At 47.3% G+C, this 10,431-nt stretch overlaps 1 pseudogene; it reads right to left on the bottom strand.

Moving 5' to 3' along the window:
• Nucleotides 1–3,227: 3,227 nt before the first annotated feature.
• On the bottom strand, nucleotides 3,228–10,295 carry LOC116541417 (annotated as a pseudogene).
• Between the last annotated feature and the right edge of the window lie 136 nt (nucleotides 10,296–10,431).

The following is a 10,431-nucleotide window of genomic DNA, read 5'->3' on the forward strand; positions in this document are numbered from 1 at the left end:
CTCCGTCTAAAAAAAAAAAAAAAAAAAAAGAATGCTCAAGTGGACACAGATACGTCATTTTGACTTCATTAGATATGGCACTGAGAGACAACTTTTTGAAAATACACAGCTAAAGCTGTCCGAGCTTTAAGTGCTAGACAAGTTTTTAAGAATACACACCAAAAATGGTCCATGATTTAAGTGCTAAAGTATTTAAAGCAGGGACCATTTTAGCTGTGTATTTTGAAAAAGTCGTGTGCTCTCCAAATAAAAAGCTACTTTTGTTGTTACTTTTGGTCCTCAGGAAAAGTGGGAGTCCTTTTCAGACAGCATGGGAGACACATGAGACTTTGGAGTCCTCTTGTGTGCCTCTGAGGGTGCAATGAGGGCGTGAAGCACTTTGCGAGGTATCCAGACACACATGTAGGCTTGCTACAGAGCAGAGCTTCACCATGGAGGTGGGGTCCTTGTCATCATGAGCCATGTCTGAATGAATTAATCACATTTCATATGCAAGCATGTTCTCTGTGGTAAGTGGGAAATCAGCTGGTTTCAATCACCACCCTCTCACCAGTCATCAAGATAAATGTCTTAAAATATACATGTATTGTGTTTTTAGGAGGGCTGGGGGTTATCCAAGGTTCTGAGTAACATGCTACCACAGGAAGAAGCATCTGCTGCTCAGGTCTGGAGACAGAAACACAGACACTCCCCCGCCCCACACACACACAGGCTTCACACACACATACACACTCACACACACAGGCTTCACACATAACTTGTAGTGTCCAGCCAAATACTTAGTAGTATGAGGTGGGATTTGAACCCATCCATGCTCCAAAGGAAGAGACACCTTTCCCTAATTCACATGCCCATTCTCCCTCCTTCTAATCCAACGCTGCCTCCTCCTCAAGCCCACACGCTATTCCGTAGAACGAAATTATTCATGGCTATCAAGTTGAAGCATTGTTGAGGCTGCTCTGATTCAAAACAACAGCACAGTCAAACGGAGAACATGCTTGCCTATGAAACGTGATTAATTCGTTCAGACATGGCTCATGATGACAAGGATCACACCCCAAGCGTGAAGCTCTGCTCTGTAGCAAGCCTACCTGTGTGTCTCGACACCTCCCAAAGCGCTTCACACCCTCATTGCACCCTCCGAGGCAGACAAGCGGACTCTGAGGGACTCATGTGTCTCCCATGCTGTCTGAAAAGGACTCCCATTTCTCCTGGGGACCAAAAGTAACAACAAAAGTAGCTTTTTATGTGGAGAGCACGCAACTTTTTCAAAATACACCCCTAAACCACTTAAAGCAGGGACCATTTTAGGTGTGTATCCTGATAAACTTCTCCAGTATTTAGAGCTCGGACAGCTTAGCTGTGTAGTTTCAAAAAGTTGTGCCTCAGTGCCATAGCTAATGAAGTCAAAATGAGGTATCTGTGTCCACTTGAGTTGAGCATTCCTTTAGTAATAAAGGATTCCATTCTATTGGAATTCTTTAGAACAGATTCTCATTCTTGTCAATCCACTGTCAATTTTCTCTGCTAATTTCTAGGAGAGGTAACAGAGTTCATCCAAAAGCATAGGTGTATTAAAATCCAGATTGACAAGTAGACTCCAGAAACCAGGCACTGAGCTGGAAAAGGGTTCATTTCCTAGTGGGCCTTAAGGCCCACAGCAATCCCTGTGCAGAAATTGAGAAACTGAGATAGAAAGTCACCCCCCTAAGGCTTGTCACTTGAAAGTGAGTGGCTGACTGACTGGCACAGGGCTGGAAATCAAATCCAAATCTTCGGACCTCTAATTGCATAGGGTTCACTCCCTCCCGCAGGCCCAATGTGACAGTTCAATGGCTTCACAAGAGCTTTAATGGATTGAAGTCAACATCAAAAGACACTAGATTCCATCAGCACCGTCTTTGGTCCCTTGTCTCTAATGAGAATTTGCCCGATTCAAATTTGAACATTGGATCTAACGTGAGATATCTTGCCTTTCTACCTGAAACTCTTGAAAAGGCTTGATTCACTTAGGAGCTCCTGCTACAAAGTAAGAGTCAAGAGCCCTCTTGAGCAAAGCTGAGCAGGTCTCAGTGGTACATAGGAAATGAGCTGGTTTCAATCACCACGCTCTCACCAATCATCAGGATAAATGTCTTAAAACCTACATGCATTGCATTTTTAGGAGGGCTGGGGGTTATCCAAGGTTCTGAATAACATGCTACCACAGGAAGAAGCATCTGCTGCTCAGGTCTGGAGACACAAACACTGACACACCCACACACACCCACACACACCCACACACGCCCACCCACACACACACACTCACACACACAGGCTTCACACACAACTGGTAGTGTCCAGCCAAATACTTAGTAGTATGAGGTGGGCTTTGAACCCATTCATGCTCCAAAGGTAGAGACACCTTTCACTAATTCACACGTCTATTCTCCCTCCTTCTCATCCAATGCTGCCTCCTCCTCCAGCCCACACATTATTACGTAGAATGTAATTATTCATGGCTATCAAGTTAAAGCATTGCCGATGCTGCTCTGATTCAAAACAACAGCACGGTCAAAGAGAGAACCTGCTTGCATATGAAATGTGATTAATTCATTCAGACGTGGCTCATGATGACAAGGAGCACACCCCAAGGGTGAAGCTCTGCTCTGTAGCAAGCCTTCCTGTGTGTCTCGACAACTCCCGAAGTGTTTCACGCCCTCATTGCACCCTCAGAGGCAGACAAGAGAACTTGGAAGTACTGAAGTGTGTTCCATGTTGTCTGAAAAGGACTGCCAGTTCTCCTGGGGACCAAAAGTAACAAGAAAAGTAGCTTTTTAATTGGAGAGCACAGAACTTTTTCAGAATACACAGCTAAAACGGTCCCAGCTTTTAGTGCTTTAGCACTTAGCTGTTTATTCTGAAAAACTTGTCTAGCACTTAAAGCTCGGACATTTTTAGCTGTGTATTTTCAAAAAGTTGTCTCTCAGTGCCATAGCTAATGAAACGAAAATGAAGGATCTTTGTCCACTTGAGTTGAGCATTCTTTTAGTAAGAAAGGATTCTGTTCTATTGGAATTCTTTAGAACGGATTCTCATTCTTGTCAATCACCTGTCAATTTTCTCAGTTATTTTCTAGGCGAGGTAACAGAATTAATCCAAATCCATAGGTGTATGAAAGTCCAGATTGACAAGTATACTCAACAAACCAGGCACTGAGCTGGAAAAAGGATCATTTCCCAGTGGCCTTAAGGCCTACAGCAATCCCTGTGCAGAAATCGAGAAACAGAGACAGAAAGAACCCAACACCCAGTGCGAATGGTAGTGTCCAGCATGCAGGCAACACCGGTTTCGTTTTCACTGCGTTTCTTTTCAGCTTTTTTTCCCATCTGTGGAACTGAGGGAAGATTTCTTTTTCTATAAATTTGAGATTCCGTGTAGGACATGAATGAAACACGGAAAATAGGAAGCAACAAAAAACTGGCAAAAAAGCCATCATGAACGTTTTTCGAACTAATCAAAAGCTTGGAGGAACCAGAAGAACACTTGATTAATGTAATCCAGTTGAGGCCGGGTGCCGTGGATCACGCCTGTAATCCCTGCACTTTGGGGGGCCGAGGCAGGTGGATCACGAGGTCAGGAGTTTCAGACCAGCCTGACCAACATGGTGCAACCCCGCCTCTACTAAAAATATAAACATTAGCCAGGCGTGGTGCCACATGCGTATCATCCCAGCTGCTCTGGAGGCTGAGGCAGGAGAATCGCTTGAAAACCTGGGAGGTGGAGGTTGCGGTGAGCCTAGATCACGCCACTGCCTGGGCGACAGAGCAAGACTCCATCTCAAAAAAAAAAAAAAAAAAAAACATAGATAATCCAGTTGGATCTCAGAACAAACAGCTTTGTGGCTTTTTAACCCATCCTGGTCTCTCTCCCACTGCCTAGACTGTAGTGGTCTGAGGGTAACAGACCACAGGCCCAGCTCAGGTTCCAAGAAGGGGCCTTATTTGCAACTGCAAACTAGGGTATGGCTCGAGGGCTGGCCTTGATCTCACCCGACTGCACATTCTCCAAGTGCTGAGGTGCTACCTGGAGGACATTTGTAGGAAACGTTTACAACAAATTTGTTAGTCTCTGCTGCCTGGGGCCACGAGAGCAGATGAGACAAAAAACAGTGGAGCCAAACAGCGTAGGAGGAAAGGCCAGGGAATAAAAAGCTCTGGGGAATGAAGGCTTGGAACCTATAAGACCAGAGTAGTGCAGGAGCTTGGAAGAGGCCTGCGAGGGCCCTATGCTCTCACATCGGGCTGGCCTTCCAGCTCTGCACAAGCAGGAAGTGAAAGTGAAGGCAGAGAAAACCTGTTTCACCATGGAAGGGCTGACCCCACAGCCATGCGGACCCCTTCTACGAACTCGGGAGTGTGTTGTGGGTTTTTTTTTTTTTTTCTTCCAGATGTTTAAAGCAATCTCTGTCCTATCACTAGCTGACCACCAGTCTAAAAGAACAGGAGATAATGGGCAATCATGACAAAAGATAGAGACTTCACAATCAGAAAAGTCATTAAATAACCACTGCAGCAAACAGCAAGAACACACCCCGGGGAGGAGGGAGACTCCTATTTCCAGAGTGGCCACATTATAATATTCTAAACACAGAGTTTAAAACAAAACAAAACAGGTCGGGCGCGGTGGCTCATGCCTGTGATCCCAGCACTTTGGGAGGCTGAGGCAGGCGGCTTGTCTGAGGTCAGGAGTTCGAGACTAGCCTGGCCAACATGGTGAAACCCTGTCTCTACTAAAAGTACAAAACTTGTCCAGGTGTGGTGGCACATGCCTGTGATCCCAGCACTCAGAAGACTAAAGCAGGAGCAATGTTTAAACCCAGGAGGCGGAGGTCGCAGACAGCAAAGATCGCACCACTGCACTCCAGCCTGGGTTACAGAGTGAGACTCTGTCTCAAAAACAAAAACAAAAACAAAAACAAAAACAAAAACAAAAAAAAAACAAAAACAAAGAAAATAGGTCAGTTAAGATTATTCAGCCGGGCCAGGCACAGTGGCTTACATCTGTAATCCCAGCACTTTGGGAGGCGAAGGTGGGTGGGTCATCTGAGATCAGGAGTTCAAGACCAGCCTGGCCAACATGATGAAACCCCATCTCTACTAAAAATACAAAAAATTAGCAGGATGTGGTAGTACCTGCCCATAGTCCCAACTCCTCCGGAGGCTGAGGCAGGAAAATCACTTGAACCTAGGAGGCAGAGGTTGCACTGAGCCAAGATCATGCATGCCACTGTACACTGCACTCCAGCCTGAGTGATAGAGTGAGATTCTGTCTCAAAAAATAAAAAATAATAAAAATGAAAATATAAAAATTAGCCAGGTGTGGTGGTACACACCCATAATTCCAGCTACTGGGGAGGCTAAGACAGGAGAATTGCTTGAACTCAGGAAGTGGAGGTTGCAGTGAGCTGAGATTGAACCACTGCACTCCAGCCTGGGCAACAGAGCCAGACTCTGTCTCAATAAAAAAGAGAGAAAAAGATTATTTAGCCTGAAAGCGCTCGGGGGCTCACGCCTGTAATCCCAACACTTTGGGAGTCCAAGGCAGAAGGACTGCTTGAGCCCAGGCATTCCAGACCAGCCTAGGCAACATGGTGAGACACTATTTCTTAAATAAATAAATAAATAAATACCAGTCAGATGTGGTGATGTATGCCTGTAGTCCCAGCTACTTGGAAGGAGAGATGGTTTGAGCCCAGGAGTTCAAGTCCTGGGCAAAATTGCAAGACCCTCATCACTAAAAGAAAAATTTAAGGCAAAAAAAAAAAAATAAAAAAAAAAAAAAGACAGTGACAAGGAACTGAAAAAGGAAGACATAATCTGGGCAACCCTAAACAAAATGACAGAGGTCCTTCCTTATCAGTAATTACACTGACTATAAATAGATTAAACACTCCAACTGAAAGTCAGAGATTCATTAAATGCCTTAATAAAATAAAAAGATTAACATAGGCTGGAAAAAAAAAAACACACACACACACACAAAATAAAAAGTCAGAGATCTGGCTGGGTGTGGTGGCATACACGTGTAATCCCAGCAGTTTGGGAGGCCACAAGGGGTGGATCGCCTGAGCTGAAGAGTTCAAGACCAGCCTGGGCAACATGGCAAAACCCTGTTTCTACAGAAAACATAAATAAACGGTAGCTGAATGTGGCGGCCAGTCCTAGCCACTCCGGAAGCTGAGGCTGGAAGATGGCTTGGCCTGGGAGTCCAAGGCTGCAGTGAACTGAGATCACCGTCCTCCAGCCTGGGTAACAAAGTGAGCCTCTCTCTCGAAAAAATCAGAGACTGGACAATACATAAAAAACATGGCCCAATTTTATGCAAGGCATAAGAGACTTACTTTAGAGTCAGAGACATAAATAGGTTGAAAGTACAAGATTGGAAAAAAAATATTCCATGCAAACAGTAACGAAAAGAGAGCCAAAATAGCTATATTAATATGAGACAAAATGGACATCAAGACAAAAATTGTTGAGACAAAACTCATATGTATCATTCTATGATGATGAAAGGGTCAATCTATCAAAAAGATATAGCAATTATAAAGGTAAATATAGTAAACCACAGAACTCCAAAATACATAAAGCAAAAATGGACAGAACGTTACAACATGAACTTCCAAAACACAAGATTGCACTAACTGTGTTCAATCAGTAAAAACATACAAAAACAATTTTGTTATTACTCTATTTACTTACCCTCTTTTTTCTTTTTCTTTTTTTCCTACAGTTTTGAGAAAAACAAAAACAATTTTTTTTTTTTTTTGAGACAGAGTCTCGTGTCTCCCAGGCTGGAGCACAGTCAGCTCACTGCAACCTCCGCCTCCCAGGTTCAAGCGATTCTCCCGCCTCAGCCTCCTGAGTAGCTGGGATTACAGGCATCCATCACTAGGCCAGGCTAACTTTTTGTATTTTTAGTAGAGATGGGATTTCTCCATGTTGATCAGGTTGGTCTCGAACTCCTGGCCTCAAGTGATCTGCCCACCTCGGCCTCCCAAAGTGCTGGGATTACAAGTGTGAACCACCACGTCTGGCCAATTTTTTTCTTTTTTTCTTTTTTTGAGACGGAGTTTCACTGTTGTTACCCAGGCTGGAGTGCAATGGCGTGATCTCGGCTCACCGCAATCTCTGCCTCCTGGGTTCAGGCAATTCTCCTGCCTCAACCTCCTGAGTGGCTGGGATTACAGGCACGCGCCACCATACCCAGCTAATGTTTTGTATTTTTAGTAGAGACGGGGTTTCACCATGTTGACCAGGATGGTCTCGATCTCTTGACCTCATGATCCACCCGCCTCGGCCTCCCAAAGTGCTGGGATTACAGGCTTGAGTCACTGCGCCCGGCCCCAATTTTTTTTTTTTTTTTCAGCCAGAGTCTCACTCTCTCTCTCAGATTGGAGTACAATGGCACCATCTTGGCTCACTGCAGTCTCTGCCTCCCAGGTTCAACCGATTCTCTGCCTCGGCCTCCTGAGCATCTGGGATTATAGGCATGCACCACTACACCCAGCTAATTTTTGTATTTTAAGTACAGGTGAGTTTTTACCATGTTGGCTGGGCTGGTCTCGAACTCCTGACCTCAGGTGATCTGCCCACCTCAGCCTCCCAAAGTGCTGGGATTACAGGTGTGAGCCATCTTGCACAGCCCCCCCAATTTTTTTTAATTAGAAAAAGAATCTGGGCACAGTGGCTGATGACTATAATCCCAGCACTTTGGGAGGCCAAGGTGGGCGGATCACCTGAGGTTAGTAGTTCGAGACCAGCCTGGCCAACCTGGAGAAACCCCGTCTCTAGTAAAAAATACAAAATCAGCCAGGCGTGTTGGTGGGTGCCTGTAGTCCCAGCTACGCAGGAGGCAGAGGCATGAGAATCGCTTGGACCCAGGAGGCGGAGGTTGTGGTAAGCAAAGATCACACCATTGCACTCCAGTCTGGGCAAGAGGGGCGAAACTCCGTCTCAAAAAAAAAAAAAATTAGAAATAGAAAAAGAGAAGGCAGGCACCAAAGACCACATAGTGTATGATTCTATTTATATGAAACATTGAGAACAGGCAAATCTGCAGACAGAAAATAGGATAGTGGTGGTTGCCAGGGGCTGGCGGAGGAGTGACAGCTAATGGGTACAGGGGTTCTTTGTTTCCTTTCCTTTCATTTTTTTGAGACAGGGTCTCACTCTGTCACCCAGCCTGGGGTAGGCACAATCTTGGCTCACTGAAACCTCTACCTCCCGAGTTCAAGTGATCCTCCCACCTCAGCCTCTCCAGTAGCTGGGACTGCAGGTGCCCACCACCAGGCCTGGCTAATTTTTTTTTTCTTTGAGATGGAGTTTCACTCTTGTTGCCCAGGCTGGACTGCAATGACACAATCTCAGCTTACCACAACCTCCACCTCCCGGGTTCAAGCGATTCTCCTGCCTCAGCCTCCTGAGTGGCTGGGATTACAAGCGTGTGCTACCATGCCTGGCTAATTTTGCATTTTTAGTAGAGATAGGATTCTTCATGTTGGCCAGGCTGGTCTCGAACTCCCAACCTCAGGTGATCTGCCCGCCTCAGCCTCCTGAAGTGCAGGGATTATAGGCGTGAGCCACCTAGCTTGGCCTAATTTTTTGATTTGTCATGCAGACAGGGTTTTGCCATATTACCCATGCTGAGGGGTTTCCTTCTGATGAGATGAAAATATTCTGTAATTAGGTAGAGGAGATGGCTGTACAGCACTGTGAATGTGCTAAAAATGAACTGTACACATTAAAATGGAAGAAATGGTGACTTTTATGTTATACAAATTTTATTTTGATTTTTTTTTTTGGTCTGGCATTACCCTAGGCTTACCAGTCAATATTTTGATTTTTTAAAAAGGACAATGATGAGTTGAAACGTTTAAGGACCTATCAGTAGAGTTGGTAAGAAGACAGCACATGGCCGGGTGCGGTGGCTCACGCCTGTAATCCTAGCACTTTGGGAGGCCAAGATGAGTGGATCACCTGCGGTCAGGAGTTCAAGACCAGCCTGGCCATCATGGTGAAACCCCACCTTAAAAAAAAAGAAGAAGAAGAAGACAGCGCAGAAGAGGGCAGGGCTGAGACTTGGGGCAGACAGAGCATGCTCCCCCCAGCCTCCTGCTGTCTGCGGGGCACCTGGAGCCCTGAGGCCTCACTCCTGCCTGACCACCTGCCTGCTGGCTCCTCACCATCGGGCTTCTGGGGCTTCTTCAGCTCCCACTGCCCCCCAGAGTGAAGGCTGCTTGTCCACACCCACCTGGCCTCGGTGACGTCAGCAGCGTTTCTCCTGCACACCCTCTCCAGCTGCACGTAGACTGAGCAGTTGACCCAGCTCCACTCGGGGTCACAGATGGTCAGGAAGTTGGGGCGCAGGCGGCCGATCGTGTACTTGGTCAGGTCTGTCAGAGACTGGCTCAGGGTTGCCCAGAACAGGAAGGTCCCCAGCACCTTGTACAGGGCAGCCACGTAGTTGTTGAAGTCGGAGTGGGAATAGAGCCGGTCTGTGTGCACCAGGTAGGCTTCTCATGCCGAGACCTGCGTGTGGGGCAGCCGCAGCGAACAGCGGGGGTCCCGGTCAGCCCGTGGGCCCTCACTGGGCCTCAGTCCTCCCCACAGGCCTCCCCAAGCCTGCTGCAGAGCTGGGGACTCTAAAAAGGCCCTAGGCAGGCTCGGTGGCTCCCGCCTGCCATCCCAGCACTTTGGGAGGCTGAGGTGGGCAGATCACCTGAGGTCAGGCGTTCAAGACCAGCCGGACCAACATGGTGAAACCCTTCTCTACTAAAAATACAGAACTAGCCAGGTGTGATGATGCTCACCTGGAGTCCCAGCTACTGGGGAGACTGAGGCAAGAGAATCACTTGAACCCAGGAGGCGGAGGTTACAGTGAGCTGAGACCCTGCCATTGCATTCCAGCCTGGGCAACAAGAGCGAAACTCCATCTCAAAAAACAAAAGGGGGTTCCTATTACCCACAAGTACCACTCGGGGCAAGGCTGTGTCCCCCAGCCCCCCCCCCACAGACCTCCAGGCCACCCCCCATTAGGAATCCAGGGTAAGGCTGTACCCCATCCCGCCCCCCTCCCTGTCCCTCTGAACCCCTCCTGCCTTACAAGGATGACGGTGGCTGTGTTGGTGACCCCGGCCATGAGCCCATGGGTGATGGTGTCTGGACGGTAGGGGTACCGGATGGAGTCATCCCCACAGTAAAATCCTCACTTATGCGGGGCGTTCGCCAGCCATAGGACAGCGAAGGGCAGGGAGGCTGGAGGGGGAGAAGGGCCATGGAGCTGCAACGTTCTCCAACCAGCTGGGCCGTGAAGGCCTCACACCTTCCTTGCCTCGAGGCCTCCCACCGACAGCAAGGAAGAGCTTTTCTCACAGCACGTGGGAGGCCCAAG

This window comes from Sapajus apella, unplaced genomic scaffold (assembly GCF_009761245.1).
Source record: "Sapajus apella isolate SASKATOON/1434 unplaced genomic scaffold, GSC_monkey_1.0 scaffold151, whole genome shotgun sequence".
In the NCBI taxonomy this organism is placed as follows: Eukaryota; Metazoa; Chordata; class Mammalia; order Primates; family Cebidae; genus Sapajus; species Sapajus apella.